This window comes from Lactuca sativa, chromosome 8, assembly GCF_002870075.4.
Source record: "Lactuca sativa cultivar Salinas chromosome 8, Lsat_Salinas_v11, whole genome shotgun sequence".
In the NCBI taxonomy this organism is placed as follows: Eukaryota; Viridiplantae; Streptophyta; class Magnoliopsida; order Asterales; family Asteraceae; genus Lactuca; species Lactuca sativa.
In genome coordinates, this window is record NC_056630.2 from 45,680,080 (window position 1) to 45,691,647 (window position 11,568).

The following is an 11,568-nucleotide window of genomic DNA, read 5'->3' on the forward strand; positions in this document are numbered from 1 at the left end:
TGATTCATATCCATATGTGTTGTTGTATCATGCTGAAAAAGGTCAATTCGTGTGAATTTTTCTCTACAGGTTTTGTAGAACTAGCGGCTGATCTGGTGGAGGCATCAGTTGCTCACTGCCAATTAATTGTTGTGTCCAAGAAAGTTTTTTTCAGATATTTTCAGAAATTTGACTTTATTGTGTACAAAGACATGGAATAATTTTGTGCTTCAGTTTATGAAGGTTTCTGATATGCTTGAAGCAAATGCAGGGTTTCTTGTAAGATGAGGGTGAATGCATCAGGTATGCCACCTTTGTTTTCCCTTTGTCATGTTTGAATTGTTTGGAATTAGTTATGTTATGTCAATGTATGCTTTATGTTATGTCAATATATATATATATATATATATATATATATATATATATATATATATATATATATATATATATATATATATATATATATATATATGACATGTATACATACTCCTGAAATTTCCTATATTTGGCTGAAAACATGCAGACAAACAAATTTGACATATTAGTGCCTTGCAGCCTCTCAAAGTTCTTGCATTCAGGTTATTCTTTTAGAAAGAAAATTGTCAAAGGTGATTGTCAAAGGAGAATTTATTCAAGGGTTTCTTTTAATGTTGTACATGTTTTGTTTTCAATAATAAATATTATGCAATATTAGCAATGTGTTACATTTACTTACTATTGGAATGATTATTTGTATATGACATTAAATTTTATGAAATGGATTATATTTTTTGTATATGATATTTTATTTTCTATTATGAGGCATTAAATTCAAATTTAATTTGAAAATTAGTAAATCTATTAAAACTATTTTTTTTAAACATTTAAAATTATGATACGCAAAAATGTGTGTCGTCTTCATTTATGACATGGCCTTTCTTGACAGGGGCTTTCTTGATACGCATTGCGTGTCATTAACACGCGCGTCGTAAGGTTACGACATGCGAATGCGTGTCGTCTTCCTTTATGACAGGGCCTTCCTTGATACGCATTGCGTGTCGTAAACGCGCGTCGTAAATGCGCGTCGTAAATGAGCGTCGTAAATGCGCGTCGTCTCTCTTTATGACAGGGCCTTCCTTGACGCGCATTTGCGCGTCGTCTGAGCCTTTTACGACGCGCAATGAGCATCGTAAAAGACTGTTTTTCTAGTAGTGGTTATTATGTGGTAGTGGTAGGAGGGGTGAGATAGACCCCATAACCGGTTGAAATAAACCGGATGATAGGTCGGGCACCTAGATATGCCTCACAGTATTTTTTTGATATGTTATAATGTGATAGTGGTAGGGTTAAGATAGACCCCGTAACCGGTTGAAAGAAATTGGAGGGTAGGTTGGGCACCTAGATATGCATGATAGGGTAAGTCGAGCACCCAGATATGCTTGGCATAGGTAGGTCGAGCACCCATGTATACCTGACATAGGTAGGTTGAGCATCCATATATGTTTGGCATGGGTAGGTCAGGCACTCAGGTATGCCTGACATGGGTAGATTGAGCACCTAGGTATGCTCAACATGGTAGGTCAGGCACCCAGATATGCCTGACAGGGGTGGTCGGGCACCCAGATAGGCCTGACGGTATGTGATTATGTGGTATGATGGGGGAACTCACTAAGCTTCGTGCTTACGGTTTTTAGTTTTGGTTTCAAAAACTTCTTCTTCAAAAGGAAAGGATCTGACATGATTGCAGCACATCACACTATGATTTTCCGCGTTATGAGATCTTTAGGAGTTGTACTCTGATGTTGTTTTCTTATGACATGTTTTGGTTGTTGACGTATTGGTTTTGATCATGATATGGGATGACACTACTGATGTTTTAGACTACTAGTTTTTATAATTACCTAATTACAAATGAAAGTTTTGGTCATGAATTTTGGGATGTTACATTATAGTTAAAAAATAGACCAGGAACCAAGTCAGGTTACTCAAAACGGAAAATGGGTTGGATTTATGCAAGGCTTCATTTGACAACTTCTTCAAAACATAAAGTGCAATAAGGCATCACAACGTACGACTAACACCACAACAAAGTGGAGTGGCAGAACAAATGAACCAAATACTGGTGGAGCATATGCAGTGCAAACGATTATTTGGTGTATTGTCGGAGCAATTATGGGCGGAAGCAGTCAACACTGCTTACTATCTGGTGAATAGATCTCTATCAATTGCAATTGATTATAAGATGACTCAAGAGGCATGGTCTAGGAAACCCTCTGATAATTCTTGTTTATTAATGCTTGGATGCCATGTTTAAACTCATGTGATTGATCTTAATTTGGATCCAAGGGAATGAAGTGCATATTTCTAGGATATGCATATGGAGGGAAAGGTCATCGTATATGTTGTACAAAAGAAGGAAACACTATAAAATTTGTTATAAGCAGAGATGTGACCTTTGAATTTTTTATGTGTAACCAGAGAGGATGTGGTACAAGTGTTGTAGGGAAGGATCAAGGTGATAGTCATAAGGTGGAGTTTGAAACAAAATCCCCCCATATAGTTTTGTGATAAATGAGGAACAACGGGGTAGCATGGAACAACATAGACGTGATGAATCCCTTGAAAAACGCATGGAAGAAGTGTTTGGTGATGTTGATACCATGAAAGACAACTTGATGAAACTTTTGGAGAATGAGTTTGTGATGATCAATTTAGGAGCTTAAAAGAAAGTAACAATGATGCAGATTCGAATAGGTAGAAGAGGAAGATGGTTATACATTTCTCATTGCACTGAAAAAGTCTTGCAGTCTTTTTATGGTGATCAGTCCAAACTTATTGGTACTTTTTTGGCAGTTCGAGGCAATCAGTGGAAAATCACTGGGAAGTGGTCAGATTGATCTTATGACACTTGAAGGGAACACTTGATGTTTGTCCGGTGAATGGTGCCAATGTATGACATGCATACTTGGTTAGATTGATAGACTCAGACCATGAAAGTGATCTGAAGATAAGAAGATCATTGGCGGTTTCTCTTGTTAAGGTGGAGAAACTTATCATGTTTTATGACAGGTTATGCATTCAAAAGTTTTATGCCAAGGAGAATCCAAAATACATAGTGACAAGGATGTTTTCTAAATAGAAGTTCAAGCTTTGCATACACTTGGTTGATGTTCATAGGTGGTAAGCCAATTCGAGGCTTGGTGGCAGGAAGGGAGAGGAAGTTCTTGTTTAAGGTGGGGTTCAGAGGATGTTCAAGTCATGGTGGAGATTGTTAAATGTGACTTGAGCATTTGGAGCATTCTCATGGAACATTTGAGTTCAATGGAACACTTGGAACTTAATTAAGCACTTGGGATTCATGGAGCATTTGGCAAAGAAGCGGATCATTTGATAAGGGAATGTATCTCCTCACAAAGGAACGAATATAGTGACAAAGGAACATATTTTCCAAAAAGGGGTATGCAGCACATGGAAGTGGAATAGAGAATCATGTTGCATTGATGCACCATCTATAATTAAGATGCGTTATCCTTGTAGAGCCACATTTTTTCCTTGAATACCCATGAAGGAGGATATGCCATCCTTGGAGAGCCATGAAGGAGGATGCTCTATCCTTGGAGATCTATATGATCCTTGGATAGCCACATGTTTTCCTTGGAGAGCCATGGTATCCCTGATGAGCCATTTATGCTATAAAGTTCCCAATGATGCTCAATATTATTCAAGGATACTCAGAAGTTGAAGATGCTCAAGGATTAATTCCTGATGTGCCACCATGATGGTTGATGAGCCATGGTGATCTTGATGTGGCACTCTTGCATCATGATGATCCACTATGGATCATGATGCTCCATTATGTGGTTTGTTGATGCTCATGTAATACATATCAAGGATGAATGTTCCATAAGTTGTTGCATGACGGAATATGATTGATTGGCACCTTTCATGGGTCTATAGGCCAATGGGCTTGGCCCATTAGGGTTTTAGATCTGATCCCTTCACTATAAATAGGGATTCTTGCTAGTCATTTGAAAGTTTATTGTATTCTAGAGTGATAGGAAAATCTATGTTGAGTTGTACTTGTAACATCTATTTGAGAGCTCATAAATAAAAAATACTCCCCTCCTGGCCGTGGACGGAGGCCACCTTAACCAAACCACATAAATATTGTGTCTTGTGTGTTTTTTTAGTTTTGTTTGATTTTTAGTTTACTTCCAAACAGAATCCTTCCTAAAGCTTCTTCCATATATTAGAGATCAATCTACTAAGGAATCCCACTACGTGAGAATTATCTAGTATGGTTCATATTATTGTGTACATCAAGCTACCTACTTCTACCATGTAGGAGACTTTCAACATTTTTGCTTTTCCCTCTTCAGTTTTTTAGAATTAGTTCTTTAGAGTTTTAGTGACTTCTAAGAGGTGTACTTCTTGCCTTCGCATCATCCATGTTGAACTTCTCTAACACTTATGAATGTATCTCTCTTAAGAAATCTTTAGAGTACATGCAACTTTTGTTGGATTAGTGTCTAAGTCCATAACTATTTTGGTATGTACTTGACCCGATGGTGCATAGTCCTTTTGGGTTGCCTTCACCAAAGCAACTTGATAGGATGAATTATGGAGAGAAAGGATTAAATATGATTTATTAATATATTATGAGAATAATATACTAAAGGAGAAATCATATTGTTTAATTAATATTAGTCAATAATTAATTAGTAATTAGTTTTGTGACTAAAAGAGATTAATTAAACTTAAGGGACTGGAATTGTAATTATAAGATAATTGCAATTGGGCCATGGATAGCCTTATAATAAGGAGTGGACGAATTCTATGGAGGAAGCCCATATGAAATCGTCCAAGGACTTAAGGAAAGGGGTCCATGGGTTGCTTAGGGCTTAAGCATCCAAATTAGGGTTTCCTTGTTAGATAACCCTAATGGCCTCCTATATATATGGATCCCTTATGACCCAAAAACGTGGCTAAGACTTCTCTAGGGTTTGTACACGTTTTTGGGCAGCCTCTAACCTCTCTCCTCTTCATGCTCTTGCTTATGGTGTTTGTGAACCATTAGAGGAGTGACAATTGTGACTCTAAGCCTTCCAAAGTCAATACAAGGAGATTTGGGATTGTTATTGCTACATAACAATCAAGGTAATATTATAAACCTATTCTCATGTTAATATGATTACTTGTATGCTAGAATTAGGGTTTATAGTCTTGGATAACTTACATGTACAATAGAGAAACCTAGATCCAAGCATTAGGGTTTGTATGAGCACATAAGATGTTCTTAAGACCAAAACCCATCAGTGGTATCAGAACCTAGTCTGGTTTCTATTGCATTGATGCTTTATATGTTTGAAAAATTCGATTTTTTTGGTTTCTAGAGGCTGGACTCGCCGAGTCCATGCAGACTCGATGAGTCCAAGCTTGACTCGACGAGTCAACTCGTCAGATGGAGTATATCTTGGGATTTCTTGCTGGTTTTGCTATGGGATAGTTACCTTATCACATTAGATCAATATAAATCCGATTTTATGATATATTTGACTATATTCTTGATCTAATTGAAGATTTTTATCAATTAATAAAATAATTGTTTCCTTATGTGATAATTGATTAATTATTTTGGCTAAATTGATAAATTGTTTTGCAAGAAATCATTAAATAAATCAAATATGGATAATTATGTGATTAAATGTTAATTTTAGATTATTTGTTATTTGATCCTTGTGTTATGAAATGTTTCATATTTTCCCCTTTAGGTTTTATAGTTTAAATTTGAACCCAATAGTTTTGTTGTTTTGAAATTTAAATAGTTAAAACCCTAATGTTTTGAAAAAGGTTTCAAAACTTGCCCTCAAGTTTTGGAATTTAAATTTTGATTAAATAGTTTAATTTTGATGTATATTTAAATTCTAAACCCTAATGTTTTGAAATGTTTCAAAACTTGCCCTCAAGTTTTAAAATTTAAAAGTTGATTAAAAGTTTAATTAGGAATGTTAAATTCTAAAACCCTAGTATTGTTTTGAAAAGTTCAAATCACTCCCTTATGGTTTTATTAATTAATTAAGGTGTATAATTAAAAGAGGTTTAATAAATCCATAAAAGTTTAGGTTTGCAATTTAATTGAATTAAAAGTATGATTATTAAATTTGACCACCTAATATTTTAAAAGTGTAAAATACACCCTATACTATATATAACATTAAAAGTCTAACATTATATATATGTATGAGTAAAAGTCAGTCTTACCGTTAGTAGGCCTCATTCACGAAGCTGGTCTATAAGTGTGTTTAAGGAAATTGCCTATAAAATGGCGATTGAAAGGGTATCCACTCTTACCCACCGCACTCTTGACTAGTGGAGGGTCGTTAGCCGAACGGGTAGGATAGGACGAAACCTTCCATTATAAGTATAATGAAGTATAAAAATAACTAAATGTTTTCATAAAATTCTCAATCTTAGTTACTTAGGCAAAAGTGAATTAATGCAACTCCATGAAATTACACTTTGTGCCCTTGCGAAGACGTTAGTGGAGCGTGTGTGGTTTACCGGCACACTAAATGGTTCTAAGCAAAGGTAGCAAAGGGCGACTCAATGTTTGTCATAGTTCGGTGGAGTGTGTGTGGTTTACCGGCACATCGAATAGGTGACTGTAACATGTGAGGGCTCCATGTAAATTTGCATGGTTATTCACACCCGCTTTGTGATCCTCGGCATCCCAGTCACAAACAAGAGGGGCATATCAAGATTTAAACATGCCGTTGAAATGTTCAATGAATCTCAAAGGATCTCGGAGTTTTCATAGATTTAAAACCTAAATTTCTTTTTCGTTTTTCATGGTGGAAATTAGTGAATCGTCATTCACTTACCTTCAAATGTTCTGCAATTTGGGTTACGGCATCCCTCTCCCGATTTGTAGAATATTGTGTTGGTTCCTAGCCTTAGTATCTCATTTGGGTGATTTACTAAGGACTCAATCAATCAACTAAATTGAATTCGTTTTCTCCCATTATGTAGATGTCAAAGTTCGACAACTATGGTCTTCTCAAATCCCGTGGAACAAGCATTCCACATGAAGATGATATTCCACGATTCGATCAAGGAACAAGAGATCATACTTCACTTCCTCCTCCTCCTCCAATTACTCTCCCTAACCCACAAGTTCAAAGGCTTGAAAAGTTCAAGATCACTCAAGCCCTTTTGGCAAGTAAACATAAAGAAGGAAAGTCGGTGTGTGCACACGTCCTAGGGATAAAGTCACATATTGATAGGTTAAGAATGTTGGGATCTGTTGTCTGTGAGGAAATGGCTGTTGATTGGGTTCTTCAGTCACTTCCTAACTCATATAGTGAGTTCGTAAGAGAGTACTATATGATGAACCGCGACGTGACCCTTATAGATCTCACCTATATGCTTATTGCTGCTGAATCAGCAATGGTTTGGCGCAATGGAAAAGCAAAGTTGATTGGTGAATCTGCCTTCAAGACCTCTATGGCTATAGACAATGGCAACGAAAGACATGCTATGATCGAAAAGTTTGATCATAAGAGAAAGGCAATGTCTAAAGTAGTTCCATGTCATGCCAAGAGAAAGGGCATTGGAGACGAAGCTGCCCCATTTACCTAAGAGATCTAAGAGATGGGAGAGTCGAAACGTATGGCTCTAATATAGGTAAAATCCACTAACTAACTCTTTTAAGCTTCTGTTCTAGATTCTTAATACATAATGTGATAAGATTACAATTGATGTTTTGTAGAATCGAAGAAAAGAAAGGGAGCTTAAAGGAAGAAGTGAGCTGAATCTAACCATGAAGGAATGGATTTCGATCGCATTTCTCAAAGATTAGATTCTTAAGCTACTACTTAGAGTTAGAGTTAGATTGCTAAGAAAGATGTATTAGCATAAGTTTTTCAATGAGTTGCATTGTAAGGACAAATTTTTCCGCAATAAAATAAATTTTAATTTTAAATTTTATTTATTTATCCTTGCAATGGCGTGTATGAAAAATTGATGTTAAAATGTTTCTATTATTAGCAATAATAGATTTGGTTCTTATTATGTTATTTATGGAAAGTCGAGAGTTTACCAAATAGGGAGAGTTTCTCATCGCCCAAGTTTCAATTGGACAGAAATTTGGAATCACGCAACTTGGTTGCATGATGAATGAGAAATTTCATATCTAGAAATTAGACTAGTTCATTGACAAAGTGTCAAGTGAAGGACTAGGAGATCGAGCACACAAAGTTGCGTGTTGATCAAGTCCATCATAAGAGTAAAAAAGATATTCGTCATGTTTTACTAAAAGTTTAGTAAATGTGATTATACTTACAAGATTAAGTGTAATTATGAATTGATTGAAAAGGTTTAAATCAATAGCAAAACGAATAAGAAGAATCAAGTAGGCAGAAAGATAAAAGTTTCTCCATTCTAAGAAGAAGGGAGAGTAGCGTTTATGCTTTATGATAGGTCTTAATGATTAAGAACCATATCTCAATTGATCCTCTAAGTGAGTCTTAGTACAATTGTATGTTTAAGAAGAGGAATCAAGAATTGAAGAAATGGTTAAATCAAGAGGTCAATCATACTTTGTTCCAAAACAAGTCTTAGAGTTAAGATTGTGACATTGAGTGACAAGAATTAGAAAGGTTTATAACATTCATCAAATGTGGAAAGTTGTGATGTCTTGGATAAGACAAAGACCAACTAGGTCCAATTTATGAAGTGTTTGATAAAAGCTACACTAACTCTTGAATATTTGTTTGTCAAGAAATGGTTATTGACAAGAGAATCTTATATGTCAAGGAGTCAGTGGGAGTCTTATTAGTCTTGAAAGGTTTCAAGAACAAATCAAATAGACCTTATCAATCATCACTAGCACACGAGTTGAGGTTTACAACCTATCGTGTTGACATTATTTTGTTTATGTGCCAATCCAATCGAGTTAATTATGCATATGAGTCCTATGAGGTCTCATTTGAATGCATAAAAGGAAAGCACCTTAATCAATTAAAGGTACATTGATAGGAAAAGGTGAGCTGCTTAACTACTAGGAAGACATGGTGGGCAGCTGTACTACCATAAAGGCAGGAAATCGAGATCAAGAAAGTTCGATCCATATGAGTTTGAATTTGTCGCAAACTTTGGTTTTGACAAATTCACATGGATAGGAACAAATACACCGTTTAAATCTAAGTGTCATAAGATTTCCTCCTTCATGAAAATGATTGTGAGGAAATGTTTTCACTAAGAAAGATTTTAAGAAGATAGTGATTGTAAAATTGCATTCTTGAATTCAATTATGGTTACGGTATCCATTTCCATAATTTGAATTGTGAGGTTTGGCTATTAGTCTTAACTGTTTAGACACACATATGAACTATCTAAGGCAAAGGTGTATAAGTTTAAAAGGCATTGATAAAAGATTATCAAAGCATTAAGTATTAGAAACATGGAGTTAAGAAATTCAATAGGTATTGTCTTTCTGAAAGTTAAGATGTTTATGAATACATGTCGAAGCTAGTGGGAGCATAAGTGTTATGTTTTATAATAATCATCATGATAGTGGGAGCATAAAATTTATGGTTGTATGATGATTAAGGCACGTATTGCAAGTTGGCAATATTAATTATAGAAAACAAGAGTTATACCTTGCAAAGTCGTAAGGGTTGTAAAGTTGTTTTGCTATAATTAAGGGAGAGAATATTATGATTCATTTCAAATCTAAAGGATTAGGTTGAGAAATGTTAATAAATTCAGTCAAGGGTACATAGTGTGTTCTTAAAATTTTGATTATGATTACGGCATTCCTCTTCACAATTCGAATTTTGAGAACATAGCAAATAAAACATTATGCGTCGTGTCCCATACGCTTCGGGTATAGGATCGATTGAAAATGCTTTAATGTTTGACCATTCTAAAATTTTCCAAATGTCGAGCGCATTTAGAGGGAAAAGGGACTAGAATTGGTTTTGACTAAAACAATTAAACAACTATCAAAGGACAATCCAAAGTTTGACGAGGATTGGTCGCTTGTGAGTAGTTGGAAGCATGGTATTGGTTGGACCATATCGACATAGAAAAGATTCTATTAAGAATGAGTTGTCATATGGAAATTATGGAAATGTTTCCATATTGGATGGACCATATCGACATCATTACGAATAGATAAGATTCTATAAAGAATGAGTTGTCATATGGAAAATATGGAAACATGTCCATATTGGGAATTGAATATTGAAAATCTATGACTAGATTAGAAACCTTTATGCAAAAGGATGTTCAAAGAATGTACTTTGAGTGAGAGACATCACGTCTATGGAATTGTCTTGTAACAATCTCCATAAAGGACTTTGTAATATCATTGGCAATAGTCTTTGTGACTTTGGTGCAGTGACATTACGAAAGGATCATTGCATAGAATGTTAGAATCTAGCATATTTTATAAGTAACAAGAATTTGATATTCTCACACTTATGAAAAAGGATTTGGAGTTGTGAAATGAGAATGATTGGAAATGTGTTCAATTTGATCTATTTCACAAAAGTAAGAACCATAGGTAAACATTGTGTGCATGCTAAGAGCATGGGACAAGTGTAATAATTCAAGTAAGAAGTTGATTACCCGAAACAACAAATAATGAGTAATCGATATGGTGATAAATAAAAGGTGTTTTATTTATACTCAAAGGTTTGAGGCCATATGGGATTAGTATTATTCTTGTGTTTCACTTTGCATGTTTTGACTTCCTGAATAATTTAATTGGTTAAGAACAGTCAAATTATTCGAACAGGCCACAGTCGTTCATATGTTGGAAGTAGGTATGAATGAAGACTGTCGTGAATTGGTGTGTGGATTGTCTAAAAGAGTATTAGAAATAAGCAAATGTTTGCTGCAATGTTCATGAGTGCTTATGAATATGATTTGAGCATTGGATTAAACCCACGCTCACTTGGATCACTCCATGAATTGTATCACGAGTGATTGGTGAGACGATAACATCTTATATTCTTGAAACCAAGATGTGTGAGTTGTATCTTGCAAATCGGTTGCACATTGATAATATGTAAACGCACTAGTAACTTGGTGTTATAAAACATATTGTTGTGTGTGATTCGGTGAGTGAGTGCAAGCAAGCATTGTATCAAAGTTTATCCGTTCCTTTTATCCAAAGTAGGATAAAAGCGATATCTTTGGGCCCCTCGATGATTTAGTGATGACAAACGTGAATGCTCGGCCGGGCTATGGCTAATTTGATTTGTTCAATTAGTCAGTCGTCATAAATCGGGAATCGAGATATAGTACAAAGAGAATGATTTGAAATCATATCTCATACGATATCTAGAATGAAGGAATATATGATCCCTTATCCAAGGACACGTGTATCTGATAGAATCAGAGTTGACAACGGATTTGGAAAGCTACGATTGCAGATCAGGATTTGAAGTTATACGCATAATAGTTATTAGACTTATCCAAGTGGGAGACTGTTGGATTAGTGTCTAAGTCCATAACTATTTTGGTATGTACTTGACCCGATGGTGCATAGTCCTTTTGGGTTGCCTTCACCAAAGCAACTTGATAGGATGAATTATGGAGAGA

General features: G+C 35.3%; 1 long non-coding RNA gene across 1 annotated transcript; it reads left to right on the plus strand.

Annotated features, from left to right (window-relative positions):
- Window positions 1–235: 235 nt before the first annotated feature.
- On the plus strand, window positions 236–754 carry LOC128128181 (uncharacterized). The gene is made up of 2 exons (XR_008225977.1): window positions 236–282; window positions 503–754. It is a non-coding gene; the product is annotated as an uncharacterized LOC128128181 (long non-coding RNA).
- Window positions 755–11,568: the final 10,814 nt, after the last annotated feature.